We start from the raw sequence: 9,901 nt of genomic DNA on the forward strand, positions 1-9,901 counted from the left end.
GTGTTGCACCTTCTAGCCCTCCACAGGAGGGGTAAAAAACTTCTTCTGGCTCGACGCTTTAAATTTGCCTCGGTATGCCGAGTGAAATTGTAACCGACAAACCTTAACAGGCTTGACGCCTGAGCACTTTCGGTTCCTTTAGATGTCGATTCAAACTTGGATTTGGTGCTTGAATACGATTGCCTTCGGCTCGGAATGTCTTTTGCAGGTTCAAAGCAAGGTGCCTGTGCTGCAATCGACTTATTCTTTAGTCCACTTAGACGAGCACTGGGCTGCAGCTAAGCCCTCCGAATGAGAGGGTTGCTCTCCACTTGGCAGGGTTTTTATACCTTAGGCGAGCGCTTGGACTGCAGCTAAGCCCCCGAGTGAGAGGGTTGCTCTTCACTCGGTAGGATTTTTGTAACTTAGGCGAGCACAGGGCTGCAGCTAAGCCCCCGAGTGAGAGGGTTGCTCTTCACTCGGTAGGATTTTCACAACTTAGGCGAGTGCTTGGACTGTAGCTAAGCCCCCGAGTGAGAGGGTTGCTCTTCACTCGGTAGGATTTTTATAACTTAGGCGAGCACGAGGCTGCAGCTAAGCCTCCGAGTGGAAGGCTGGCTTACCACTCGGTAGGATTTTGATAACTTAGGCGAGCACGAGGCTGCAGCTAAGCCTCCGAGTGAGAGGATTGCTCTTCACTCGGTAGGATTTTTATAACTTAGGCGAGCACGAGGCTGCAGCTAAGCCTCCGAGTGGAAGGCTGGCTTACCACTCGGTAGGATTTTGATAACTTAGGCGAAACGGATTCGCAGCTAAGCCTCCGAGTGGGAGCCTGGCTCACCACTCGGTAGGATTTTTACAACTTAGGCGAGTGCTTGGACTGCAGCTAAGCCCCCGAGTGAGAGGGTTGCTCTTCACTCGGTAGGATTTTTATAACTTAGGCGAGTGCTTGGACTACAGCTAAGCCCCCGAGTGAGAGGGTTGCTCTTCACTCGGTAGGATTTTTATAACTTAGGCGAGCACGAGGCTGCAGCTAAGCCTCTGAGTGGAAGGCTGGCTTACCACTCGGTAGGATTTTGATAACTTAGACGAGCACATGGCTGCAGCTAAGCCCCCGAGTGAGAGGATTGCTCTTCACTCGGCAGGATTTTGATAACTTAGGCGAAACGGATTCGCAGCTAAGCCTCTGAGTGGGAGTCTGGCTCACCACTCGGTAGGATTTTTACAAACTTAGGCGAAACGGATTCGCAACTAAGTCACCCACTGAGGGGAATTTTATTGGAAAATAAAAATAAAAAGTGACAGATATTGTGGAGGAACTATGACACTTTATTGCAACTCATCCGAGTGATAAAACTTAAGTGTAAAATGGGCGGAGTAGCTCCGCGTTCCAAGCTCGGGGCTCGTCGATATTATGCTCAACGTTGTAAAGATGGTACGCCCCGTTGTGGAGAACCTTGGTGACGATGAAGGGGCCTTCCCAAGAAGGAGCAAGCTTGTGTGGTTTGTGCTGATCCACTCAGAGAACCAAATCCCCTTCCTGGAAGGCTCGACCTCTCACATTTCGGGCGTGGAAACGGCACAGAACTTGTTGGTAGATGGTCGATCGGATCAGAGCCATCTCCCTTTCTTCCTCCAAAAGGTCGACTGCGTCCTGCCGCGCTTGTTCAGCTTCTGCTTCGTTGTAGATTTCAACTCGAGGAGCATTGTGGAGAAGATCACTCGGCAAGACTGCTTCAGCTCCATAGACCAAGAAGAATGGAGTTCTTCCGGTCGACCGATTAGGCGTGGTCCGCAGTCCCCAGAGTACAGATGGAAGTTCGTCGACCCAAGCTCCAGCCGCGTGTTTGAGATCACGCATCAGTCGAGGCTTCAGTCCCTTGAGAATCAGTCCATTAGCTCGCTCTGCTTGTCCATTCGACTACGGATGGGCGACTGATGCGTAGTCGACCCGTGTGCCCTGGGAGTCGCAGAAAGCTCTGAATTCCTCTGAGTCAAAGTTCGACCCATTATCCGTAATGATGCTGTGCGGGACTCCATATCTGAATATTAGTTCCCTGATGAAGCTAACAGCAGTACCGGTGTCAAGGCTCTTGATTGGTTTAGCCTCGATCCACTTGGTGAACTTGTCGACTGCCACCAGTACATGCGTGAAGCCACTTCGTCCTGTTCTCAAAGGACCGATCATGTCCAGCCCCCAAACTGCAAAAGGCCAGACGAGTGGGATGGTCTTCAAAGCTGACGCAGGCTTGTGCGACATATTCGAGTAGAACTGACATCCCTCGCACTTATCTACTATCTCTTTTGCCATCTCATTCGCCTTGGGCCAGTAAAATCCGGCTCGGTATGCTTTGGCCACGATGGTCCGAGAGGACGCATGATGACCACAGGTCCCCGAGTGAATATCATTGAGGATGAGTCGACCTTCTTCTAGTGTTATGCACTTCTGACCGACTCCAGTCGCGCTTTCTCTGTATAATTGTCCTTTGATTATGGTAAAGGCCTTAGATCGACGGACGATCTGTCGAGCCTCATCCTCATCCTCCGGAAGCTCTTTCCTCAAGATATATGCGACATACGGAATCGTCCAGTCAGGAATGACCACCAAAACCTCCATGATCAAGTCGACCACCGCTGGGACTTCAACTTCAGTCGGATCTGTGGCGCTCTTGGGCTGCGGAGTTTCTTCGGTGAAAGGATCTTCTTTGACTGACGGAGTGTGTATATGCTCCAAGAACACACCACTCGGAATGGCTTCTCTCTTGGAACATATCTTTGCTAGATCATCAGCTGCTTGATTTTTCAGTCGGGGTATATGATGGAGCTCCAACCCCTCGAACTTCTTCTCCAGCTTCCTCACTGCACTGCAGTATCCAGTCATGGCTGGGCTTCTCACGTCCCACTCTTTCATCACCTGATTGACCACTAAATCCGAGTCGCCATAGACCATTAGGCGACGGACGCCGAGTGAAATGGCCATGCGCAACCCATATAGGAGGGCCTCATATTCTGCCTCATTGTTGGAGGAATCAAAGTGAATCTGGAGCACATATCTGAGCTTATCTCCTCTGGGGGAAACCAGGACAACCCCAGCACCGGAACCATTCAACATCTTAGAGCCATCGAAAAACATGGTCCAATGCTCCGAGTGAACTTCAGTCGGCTGCTGTTGTTCAATCCACTCGGCGAGGAAATCTGCTATCGCCTGGGACTTAATGGCTTTCTTTGCCTCAAAACTTGATATCAAGGGGAAGAAGTTCAATCGCCCATTTGGCCACTCGACCAGTTGCATCTCTGTTGTGCAAAATCTCTGATAGTGGAGCGTCGCTGACGACTGTGATGGAATGGTCAGAGAAATAATGAGCAACCTTCTTTGTGGTCATGTATATTCCATACACAAGCTTCTGATAATGAGGATATCTCTGCTTGGATGGAGTCAAGACTTCAGACAAATAATACACTGGGCGCTGAACTTTGAGAGCTTTTCCTTCTTCTTCCCGCTCGACCGTTAGCACAGTACTGACGACTTGTCCTGTGGCTGCGATGTAGAGCAACAGAGGCTCTTTGCTGATTGGAGCAGCAAGCACCCGCTGGGTGTAGGGGGCGCTGAACTTTGAGAGCTTTTCCTTCTTCTTCCTGCTCGACCGTTAGCACAGTACTGACGACTTGTCCTGTGGCTGCGATGTAGAGCAACAGAGGCTCTTTGCTGATTGGAGCAGCAAGCACCGGCTGGGTGGAGAGCAGAGCTTTTAGCTCGGCAAACGCTGCATCAGCTTCTGGAGTCCACTCGAACTTGTCAGCCTTCTTCATCAGTCGGTAAAGAGGCAGTGCCTTTTCACCGAGTCGTGAGATGAATCGACTTAATGCGGCCAAGCATCCAGTAAGCTTCTGGACATCGTGCACTCGCACAGGGCGTTTCATTCGGAGAATAGTGCCAATCTTCTCTGGGTTAGCGTCGATTCCCCGTTCGGAAACGAGAAAACCGAGTAACTTGCCACCAGGAACTCCAAATGTGAACTTTGATGGATTGAGCTTGATATCATACCTTCTGAGGTTGGCAAATGTTTCGGCGAGGTCAGCGAGCAGGTCGGAACCTTTTCGTGACTTGACAACAATATCATCCATATAAGCTTCCACATTCCGACTGATTTGGGTGAGTAGACACTTCTGAATCATTCGCATAAATGTGGCTCCGGCATTCTTGAGGCCGAATGGCATGGTGATATAGCAGAAGCACCCGAATGGAGTGATGAAAGCTGTTTTTACCTCATCGGGCCCGTACAGACGGATCTGGTGGTACCCGGAGTAAGCATCTAAAAAAGACAACCTCTCGCATCCCGCGGTCGAGTCAACAATTTGATCTATGCAAGGGAGAGGAAAGTGATCTTTCGGGCAGGCCCGGTTGATGTGCTTGAAATCAATGCACATTCGGAGCGACTTGTCCTTCTTAGGAACCATGACGACATTAGCGAGCCACTCGGAGTGGTATATCTCTCGGATAAATCCTGCCGCCAACAGTCGAGCCACTTCTTCACCGATGGCCTTTCTCTTCTGGACGGCGGACCGCCGAAGATGCTCTTTGACTGGTTTTGCAGACGAGTCGACTCTTAGGCGATGCTCAGCCAGTCCCCTGGGAACACCTGGCATGTCAGCGGGCTTCCATGCAAAAATGTCCCAGTTCTCACGGAGGAACTGGATGAGCGCTTCTTCCTATTTTGGGTCGAGTGTTGTGGAGATGCGGGTCGGAGCTGCTTCGGGGTCGGTCGGGTGAATGTGAACAGGCTTCGTCTCACCGGACGACTGGAATGCAGACTCTGTGGCGGGCTTCTTGGATCGCAGCAAGTCACTCGGATCTGCGTTTTGCTTGTATTCTTCGAACTCGACCGCTGTCACTTGGGAATCGGCAATCTTGGAGCCCTTCTGAAAGCACTCCTCTGCCTTTTTCCTATCACCGGTGACAGTGATCACACCTTTGGGACCGGGCATCTTCAATTTGAGGTACACGTAACATGGTCGAGCCATGAACCGTGCATAGGCTGGTCTCCCCAAAATGGCATGATATGCACTTTGAAAATCCACGACCTCAAACGTCAACTTTTCTTTGCGAAAATGCTTCGAATCACCAAACACTACGTCCAAAGCTATCTGGCCGAGTGACTCGGCCTTCTTCCCTGGTATAACTCCATGGAAGCTCATGTTACTAGTGCTCAGTCGGGACATCGAAATGCCCATACCTTTCAATGTGTCTGCATACAATAAGTTCAGCCCACTTCCACCATCCATCAGCACCTTTGTCAGTCGAGTGCCTTCGACAACTGGATCGACCACCAAAGCTTGCCTCCCGGGGGTGGCAATATGAGTCGGGTGATCAGATTGGTCGAATGTGATGGGTGTTTGAGACCACTTCAGATAATTTGCCTTTGCTGGGGCAACCATGTTCACCTCTCGGTTAATCACTTTCAGTCGACTTCTGCTTTCCACATCTGCAAAGATCATCAGAGTGGAGTTGATATGCGGATATCCTCCCTCACTGTCCTCTTTGTCTTCGGCCTTGTCCGACTCCTTCTCCTTGTCCTTAGACTGTTTTCCCTGAAACTGCTAGATCAGGAGTCGACATTGGCGAGTGGTGTGCTTTGGGTAAATGATATTCCCCTCTTCATCTTTCTTCGTGTGAATGTGACACGGCATATCCATCACGTCGTTCCCTTCTTTATCCTTTACCTTCTTGGGGTTCCAGGATCCTTTTGGTTTCCCCTTAAACTTTCCTTGAGTCACGGCCAGAGCCTCTCCAGGAGCTGCTGGTTCAGCCTTCCGCTTCTGTTTCCGACTGGTGTTTCCTTTTTCCGACTGACTCGGCTTGTGCTTGCCGCTTCGGAGTCGGTCTTCTTCTTCGCCGTTGGCGTACTTGGTAGCAATCTCCATCATCCGACTCAAGGTCATGTCACCGGTTCGACCGAATTTCAAACTCAGTTCTCTGTTCTTGACGCCGTCTTTGAAGGCGCATACTACCTGATGATCAGAGACATTTTCCACAGTGTGGTGCAAAGTGATCCACCTCTGAATATACTCTTTGAGAGTCTCATTAGTTTTCTGCACGCAGACTTGCAACTCTGTCAATCCCGCTGGTCGCTTGCAAGTCCCTTCAAATGTTCTGACGAACACTCGGGACAGATCTTCCCAAGTGTAAATGCTGCTAGGAGGTAATTGAGTCAACCATGCCCTGGCAGAACCTTCCAACATGAGGGGCAAATGCTTCATGGCCACCTCGTCGTTCCCACCACCGATCTGAACTGCCACTCGGTAGTCTTCAAGCCAAGTTTCAGGCTTAGACTCACCAGTGAACTTGCTGACTCCTGTTGCCAACCTAAAATTGGGGGGGATAACTGCGGCTCTGATAGCTCTGCTGAAACATTCAGGACCAGAAACATGTACTCGACTGCTCGTGGGTACATCTCTGTCGAGTGCGCCTCGATGGGCTCTGTTCCGGTCGACCAACCCTTGCACGATAATGGATCGCGCGTCGAAGCCTGGCTCTCTGGGGTCAACTGGAACCCTACGCCCTGTACTGTACTGACGCCTATCATCTGGCTGCCGAGGAGCGTAAGACCCACCCCTCGGAGGGGAATAGGGCACTCGACGCCTATCATCTCGGTCGAGTCTATCGCCATATTGATCTCGCCAATTCTCACGCCCTTCGCGCCGCGGAGGCGATCTGGGGCTGTGAGCCGACTGAACCGTATTCACAGTGACAGATCGACTATGAATTCTGTTGCGCGACTGAGACACGGCTGAATTCTGATCTCCTGCTGCCCGGAGCAGATCCCTGATCTGCAGCAAACCTCTGCCAGCTTCCGACTGCGAAGGCTGAATGGACTCTGCTATACGGGTCGCAGCTGCTAAATTCTGAATTGGGGTTTGATATACCTGAGTCGGCGGGAAGAGTTGACGTCGACTGGTGTCGGGAACTCGTTGCCGCGCGCGCTCGTCGAGTGCTCGCTGAAGGTTCTCCAGTCGAGTGCGCTCGGCCAAATTGGCCAGACGCGCCTCCTCCAAGGCACGAGCCTCGGGGGTTTCTCCTGCGATGGGAATACGCAGGGGATCCTCGTTCCTGCGGCGAAGCTCTTCTCTTTGCAGAGAGTCGAGTGGCTCGGGCTGGTACTCTTCGTAGTCTCGTGCAGGGTCGCCGCCGTCACCTGCTCCACCACCACGGGCGAAGCGAGGAGGGCTGTGGGGCCCGTCGACCATCAAGATTTCTGCCGCTGGATCACTGCTTCCGCACTCGGATGCAGTCTCTCCGGAGCCAGTCGACTGATCGAACAAGCCGTAGAGAGATTCGTTGGGCTCGATTGCCGCAACTTGTGTAGTGGCCGATTGGCGAGCCACCGCGTGACTCACCCATCGCTGAAGCCTCGACCGGCCTGAGCGCTTGCGCTGGTGGGAGACCGGGAGGGTGGACGATGGAGGAGCCGACCGATACTGGGTCGACGGTTGCCGCAGCAGAACGCCGCAGACACATGCGCGAAAATGCGTCGCACCGCGGACGGGGAGCGCGTCTACGTCGAGTGGAGCCTCCTGGAGCCATGCGGAGTCGTCGGCGATGAAGGTGAGAGTGCCGAGACGGATCTCTTGACCCTTGACCAAAACTCCAGCAGACACCATGATGAGAGTACTCGGAAGAATCGCAACTTCTCCACAAAATCGCTAAAACACCGGCCCCACGGTCGGCGCCAACTGTCGTGGTTCTAAGCCTGACAGTAGAGTGGCGGGTAGGTATGGAGAGGCAAGGTCCTAGCTATGGAGAGGTTGTAAGCACAAAGGATGTACGAGTTCAGGCCCTTCTCAGAAGAAGTAACAGCCCTACGTCTCGGAGCCCGGAGGCGGTCGAGTGGATTATGAATGTATGAATTACAAGGTGCCGAACCCCTCTGCCTGTGGAGGAGGGTGGCTTATATAGAGTGCGCCAGGACCCTAGCCAGCCCACGCAGGAGAGGGTTTAAGGTGAGTTAAGTCTGGGGCGTTACTGGTAACGCCCCACATAAAGTGCCTTTACTATCATAAACTCTACTTGATTATAGGCCGTTGCAGTGCAGAGTGCCTCTTGACCTCCTGGTGGTCGAGTGAGTCTTCGTGGTCGAGTCCTTCAGGCCAGTCGAGTGAATCCTCGTTGGTCGACTGGAAGGCGACCTCTTCTAAGGATGTCCTAGGGTAAGTTACTTGGATCAGGTCCATGATCCTACCCTAGGTACACAACCCCATCAGTGGCCGCCTCGGCTGCTTCTTGACTTGCACTCCAAGTCATCCGGGTCACGTTCGTTCCAAAAATCACGCTCCCGAAGGTTTCATTGCATTTGGACTCCGTTTGATATTCCTTTTCTTCGAAATACTGAAAAAGGCAAAAAAACAGCAATACGGGTTGGGCCTCCGGTTAGTAGGTTAGTCCCAAAAATGATATAAATGTGTAAAGTAAAGCCCATAAACATCCAAAACGGGTAATATAATAGCATGGAACAATCAAAAATTATAGATACGTTGGAGACGTATCAAGCATCCCCAAGCTTAATTCCTGCTCGTCCTCGAGTAGGTAAATGATAAAACGGAATTTTTGATGTGGAATGCTACCTAGCATAATTCTCAATGCAATTTTCTTTATTGTGGCATGAATGTTTAGATCCAAATGATTCAAAATAAAAGTTCATATTGACATAAGAAATAGTAATACTTTAAGCATACTAATCAAGGCAATCATGTCTTCTCAAAATAACATGGCTAAAGAAAGTTATCCCTACAAAATCATATAGTCTGGCTGTTGCTCTATCTTCATCACACAAAGTATTTAATCATGCACAAACCCAATGACAAGCCAAGCAATTGTTTCATACTTTAGCAATCTCAAACTTTTTCAACTTTCACACAATACATGAGCGTGAGCCATGGAGATAGCACTATATGTGGAATAGAATGGTGGTTGTGGAGAAGACAAAAAGGAGAAGATAGTCTCACATCAACTAGGCGTATCAACGGGCTATGGAGATGCCCATTAATAGATATCAATGTGAGTGAGTAGGGACTGCCATGCAACGGATGCACTAGAGCTATAAATGTATGAAAGCTCAACAAAAGAAACTAAGTGGGTGTGCATCCAACTCGCTTGCTCACGAAGACCTAGGGCATTTTGAGGAAGCCCATCATCGGAATATACAAGTCAAGTTCTATAATGAAACATTCCCACTAGTATATGAAAGTGACAACATAGGAGACTCTCTATCATGAAGATCATGGTGCTACTTTGAAGCACAAGTGTGGTAAAAAGGATAGTAGCATTGTCCCTTCTCTCTTTTTCTCTCATATATATATATATATATTTCTTCTTTTTTCTTCTTTTTCTTTTCTTTCTTTTGGGCCTTTTTTTGGCCTTTCTTTAGTCCGAAGTCTCATCCCGACTTGTGGGGGAATCATAGTCTCCATCATCCTTTTCTCACTGGGACAATGCTCTAATAATGAAGACCATCACACTTTTATTTACTTACAACTCAAGATTACAACTCAATACTTAGAACAAGATATGACTCTATATGAATGCCTCCGGTGGTGTACCGGGATATGCAATGAGTCAAGAGCGACATGTATGAAAATTATGAAGGTGGCCTTGCCCCAAATACGATGTCAACTACATGATCATGCAAAGAGCAATATGACAATGATGATGCAAGTCATATAAACGGAACGATAGAAAGTTGCATGGCAATATATCTCGGAATGGCTATGGAAATGCCATAATAGGTAGGTATGGTGGCTGTTTTGAGGAAGGTATATGGTGGGTGTATGGTACCGGCGAAAGTTGCACGACACAAGAGAGGTTAGCAATGGTGGAAGGGTGAGAGTGCGTATAATCCATGGACTCAACATTAGTCAAAAGAACTCA

Source organism: Triticum aestivum, chromosome 6B (assembly GCF_018294505.1).
Source record: "Triticum aestivum cultivar Chinese Spring chromosome 6B, IWGSC CS RefSeq v2.1, whole genome shotgun sequence".
In the NCBI taxonomy this organism is placed as follows: Eukaryota; Viridiplantae; Streptophyta; class Magnoliopsida; order Poales; family Poaceae; genus Triticum; species Triticum aestivum.